We start from the raw sequence: 5,706 nt of genomic DNA, 5'->3' as shown, positions 1-5,706 counted from the left end.
ACCAGAGCACACCTAGTTAAGATGAGCCACATTCAAGATAGGGACCAAACATTGCCCACAATGGGTAAAGAGAGCCTCTGCAGACTACTGGCCTGAAGAATAAAGAGGCCAGGATGCAACAGCAGCATGCACACAGCACATGAGGGAGTCACTCCCAGAAGCACCAGGCCCTGGGGAACAAGGGACACTACACTGCAGGGCCCTACAGAACCTCTTCTTCATAAAGCCATTACTCGCAAGAACAGGAGACATAGCTGAATTTCCTAACACAGAGAAAGAGGACAGAGATGTAGACAAAATGAGAAGACAGAGGAATTTGTCCCAAATGAAAGAACAGGACAAGGCCACAACCAGAAATCTAAATGAAACGGATATAAGTAATATGCCTCATGGAGATTTTAAAGCCATGATCATAAGGATACTCACTGGATGGAGAAAAGAGTGAAGAGCATCAGTGAGACCATTAACACAGAGATAAGAAATAACATAGCAAAGATAAAGGGATTAATAAACGAAATGAGAAACATGCTTGAAGGAATGAACAGCAGGCTGGAAAAAGCAGAGGAACAAATCAATGACCTAGAAGACAAGAGTAATGGAAAGTAAACAAGCTTAACAAAAGACAGAAAAAAGAATTATGCAAAATAAGAATAGACTTAGGGAACTCAGTGACACCATCAAATGTAATAACATTTGTATTATAGGTGTTCCAGGGGAAGAAGAAAGAAAAAGGGGGGCAGAGAATTTATTTGAAGAAATAATAGCTGAAAACTTCCTTAATCTGGGGAAGCAAACAGATATCCAGATCCAGGAGGCACAGAGAACCCCCCCAACAAAATCAACAAAAGCAGATCCACAGCAAGACATATTTGTAATTAAAATGGCAAAATATAGTGATAAAAAATATTAAAAGCAGCAAGACAGAAGAAGACAGTTACATGTAAAGGAAACCCCATAAGGCTACCAGCAGATTTTTCAGCAGAAACTTTCCAAGCCAGAAAGTAGTGGCATGATATATTCAAAGTGCTGAATGGAAAAAACCTGCATTCAAGAATACTCTATCCCGCAAGACTATTATCCAGAATAGAAGGAGCGATAAAGAGATTCCCAGACAAACAAAAACTAAAGGAGCTCATTACCACTAAACCAGCCCTGCAAGAAATATCAAAAGGGACTCTGAGTGGAAAGAAGGGACAAAACAACCGTATGAAGGTAGGAAACAAAAAAGCAGTAAAAATTCATATTTTTGTAAAAAATCAGTCAAGTAATTCACAACATAAAAGGATGTAAAATATGACACCTTATACCTAAAACATGGAGAGAAGAGGAGTAAAGAATGGGTTCAAACTTAAACAACTATCAACCTAATATAGACTGCTATATGCAGAAGATGTCATATACTACTGTAATGGTAACCACAAATAAAAAACCACTAATAAATATGCAAATAATAAAAAGAAAGAAGTCAAAATATATCACTAAAGAAACAAGAAAACCATAAGAGAAAGTCTTCAGAAACAACCACAAAACAAGTACTACAATGTCAATAAATACATATCTATCAATAATTACTTTGAATGTAAATGGACTAAACACTCCAATCAAAAGACACAAGGTGACAGAATAGATAAAAAAAAATAAGACCCATCTATATGCTGCCTCCAAGAGACCCTTTTTAGACCCAAAGACACCTACAGATAGAAAATGAGAAGACTGAGAAACATTTATCATGCAAATGGATGTCATAAGAAAGCCAGAGTAGCAATATTTATGAGGAACAAAATAGACTTTAAAACAAAGATTGTGACAAGAGACAAAGGACACTATATAATAATAAAGGGGACAATCCAACAAGAAGATATAACAACTGTAAACATTTATGCACCCAACATGGGAGCACCCAAATACATAAAACAGTTAATAACAAACATAAAGGAACTAATCGATAATAATACAGTAATAGTAGGGGCTTTAACACCTCACATACATCAATGGACAGATCATCTAAACAGAAAATCAACAAGGAAACAATAGCTTTGAATGACACACTGGACCAGATGGATTTAACAGATATATTCAGAACATTCCATCCTAAAACAGCAGAATACACATTCTTTTCAAATGTACATGGAACATTCTCCAGAACAGATCACATATTAGGCCACAAAATAAGCCTCAACAAATTCAAAAAGATCGAAGTCACACTATGCATCTTTTTTTACCACAATGCTATGAAACTAGAAGTCAACCAAAAGAAAAAATCTGGAAGGACCACAGATTCATGCAGGTTAAATAACATGTTACTAAACAATGAATGGGTCGACCAGGAAATAAAAGAAGAAACTAAAAAGTACATGGAAAATAAAAACGAAAACACAATTGTTCAAAACATTTAGAAGCAGCAAAAACAGTTCTAAGAGGGAAGTTTATAGAAATACAGGCCTATCTCAAGAAGCAAGAAAAACCTGAAATAGACAATCTAACCATACACCTAGAGGAGCTAGAAAAAGAACAACAAACAAAACTTAAAACCAGCAGAAGGAAGGAAATATTAAACAGAACAGAAATAAATGATCTAGAAACTAAAAAAAAAAAAAAAAAAAAAAAAGACAGATCAATGAAACCAGGAGCTGGTTCTTTGAAAAAAATCAACAAAATTGATAAACTTCTAGTCAGATTTATCAAGAAAAAAAGAGAAAGGACCCAAATAAATAAAAATCTCAAATGAGAGAGGAGAAATAACAACCAACACCACAGAAATACAAACAATTATAAGAGAATATTATGAAACAAATCAACAATAAACAAGACAACCTAGAAGAAATGTATAAATTCCTAGGAACATATAAACTATCAAAATTGAAACAGGAAGAAACAGAAAATTTGAACAGACTGATAACCAGAAAAGAAATTGAATGAGTAATCAAAAAATTCTCAACACACAGAAGTCCAGGACCAGATGGCTTCACAGGTGAATTCTACCAAATATCTATCTATCTATCTATCTATCTATCTATCTATCTATCTATCTATCTATTTATTTAGAGAGGGAGAGAGAGAGAGAATCTTAAGCAGGCTCCATGCCCAATGCAGAGTCCAATTCGGGGCTCAATCTCACAACCCTGAGATCATGATCTGAGCTGAGATCAAAAGTCAGACACTTAACTGACTGAGCCACTCAGGCACCCCTCTACAAAACATTTTAAAAAGAGTTAATACCTATTCTTCTCACACTATTCCAAAACACTGAAAAGGAAGGAAAACTTCCAAATTCATTCTACAAGGTAAGCATAACCCCGATAAAAAAACCAGATACAGACACCACACAAAAAAAGACAACTATAGGCCAATATCTCTGATGAACATAGATGCAAAAATCTTCAACAAAATACTAGCAAACTGAATCTAACAATAGATTTTTAAAAATCATTCACCACAATCATGTGGGATTTATTCCTGGGTTGCAAGGGTGGTTCAATATTTGCAAATCAATAAACACAATACATCACATCAGTAAGAGAAAGTATAAGAACCATATCATCATTTCAATAGATGCAGAAAAAGCATTTGACAAAGTACAGCATCCATTCATTATAAAAACTTTCAACAAAGTAGGAAGAGCCAGCATCCAGGAACATAGCACTTTACTCCTCCCTCAGAATGAATGGAGACCAGAAATTGGACGCTTATGCCCAAGCAAAGCAGGATTTCATCCAGCATTTCTCCCAGATTGTCAAGGTGCTAATCGAGGATGGCGTTGGCCACCCGGAGATGGGAGATGCCATTGCCCGGTTCAAGGAGGTCTTGGAGTACAATGCGATTGGAGGCAAGTACCAGCAGGGTTTGACTGTGCTGATAGCATTTCAGGAGCTGGTAGAGCCAAGGAAGCAGGAGGCTGATAGTCTCCAGCGGGCCCTGACCGTGGGCTGGTGTGTGGAACTGCTTCAAGCTTTCTTCCTGGTGTCTGACGACATCATGGACTCATCCATCATCCAACGAGGGCAGATCTGCTGGTATCAGAAGCCAGGCATAGGTTTGGATGCCATCAATGATGCTTTGCTTCTGGAAGCGGGTATCTACAGCCTGCTGAAGCTCTGCTGTCGGGAGCAGCCCTATTACCTGAACCTGATTGAGCTTTTCCTGCAGAGTTCCTATCAGACCGAGATCAGACAGACCCTGGACCTCAACACAGCCCCCCAGGGCAATGTGGATCTTGGCAGATTCACTGAAAAGAGGTACAAACCTATGGTCAAGTACAAGACCGCTTTCTACTCATTCTATCTTCCTGCGGCAGCTGCCATGTGCATGGTGGGCATCGATGGGGAGAAAGAGCATGCCAATGCCAAGAAGATCCTGCTGGAGATGGGGGAGTTCTTTCAGATTCAGGACGATTACCTCGACCTCTTTGGGGACCCCGGTGTGACAGGCAAGATTGGCACAGACATCCAGGACAACAGATGCAGCTGGCTGGTGGTTCAGTGTCTGCAGCGGGCCTCTCCCAAACAGCGTCAACTCCTTCAGGAGAATCACTTGCAGAAGGAGGCGGAGAAGGTGGGCCGGGTGAAGGCGCTGTACGAGGAGCTGAACCTGACTGCCGTGTTCACACAGTATGAGGAAGACAGCCACCACCACCTTATGGGCCTCACCAAGCAGTACGCCTCGCCCCTGCCCCCAGCCATCTTCCTGGCACTGGCACACAAGATCTACAAGAGGAAAAAGTGACCTAGAGACTGCGTGGGCGGGGAGGGGGGCCTCTCAATAAATTGTGGAAGCTTAAAAAAAAAAAAACACACACTTTCAACAAAGTAGATTTAGAGGGAACATACCTCAACACGATAAAGGCCATATTTGAAAAACCCACAGCTAACACCATCCTCAATGGGGAAAACCTGAAAGCTCTTCCTCTACAGTCAGGAACAAGAGAAGGATGTCCACTCTCACCACCTCCTCAGCATAGTACAGAAGTCCTAGTCACAGCAATCGGACAACAAAAAGAAGTAAAAGGCATCCAAATTGGTAAGGAAGAAGTAAAACTTTCACTATTTGCAGATGACATTATACTCTATATAGAAAACCCTAAAGACTCCACCACAAAACTACCAGAACTGATAAATGAATTCAGTAAAGTCACAGGATACAAAATCAATGCACAGAAATCCATTGCATTTCTATACACTAAAAATGAAACAGCAGAAAGAGAAATTAAGAAAACAATCCCATTTACAACTGCACCAAAAATAATAAAATACCTGGGCATAAACTTTACTAAAGAGGTGAAAGACCTGCACTCTGAAAACTATAAAACACTGATGAAAGAAATTGAAGATGACACAGAAATGGAAAGATATTCCATGCTCATGGGTTGAAAGAACAAATATTGTTAAAATGTCTATACTACCCAAGGCAGTCTACACATTTAATGCAATCCCTATCAAAATATCAACAGCATTTTTCACAGAACCAGAACAAACAATCCTAAAATCTGTATGGAACCACTAAAGACCCTGAATAGCCAAAGCAATTGTGAAAAAGAGAAACAAAACTGGAGGCATCACAATTCTGGACTTTAAGTTATATTACAAAGTGTAGTAATCAAAACAGTATGGTACTGGCACAAAAATAGACACATAAATCAATAGAACAGAACAGAAAATCCAGAAATAAACCCACAATTATATAGTCAATCTTCAACAAGGCAGAAAAGAA

General features: G+C 38.7%; 1 pseudogene; it reads left to right on the top strand.

The window, feature by feature from the left end:
* The first annotated feature begins 3,660 nt into the window (after positions 1–3,660).
* LOC114208277 (farnesyl pyrophosphate synthase pseudogene) lies at positions 3,661–4,722 on the top strand (annotated as a pseudogene).
* Positions 4,723–5,706: the final 984 nt, after the last annotated feature.

The sequence above is a fragment of the Eumetopias jubatus genome, unplaced genomic scaffold (genome assembly GCF_037043125.1).
Source record: "Eumetopias jubatus isolate StellerSeaLion01/CBP00866 unplaced genomic scaffold, mEumJub1_p1.0 scaffold_2, whole genome shotgun sequence".
NCBI lineage: Eukaryota > Metazoa > Chordata > Mammalia > Carnivora > Otariidae > Eumetopias > Eumetopias jubatus.
This window is presented reverse-complemented; position numbering and strand designations above follow the sequence as displayed.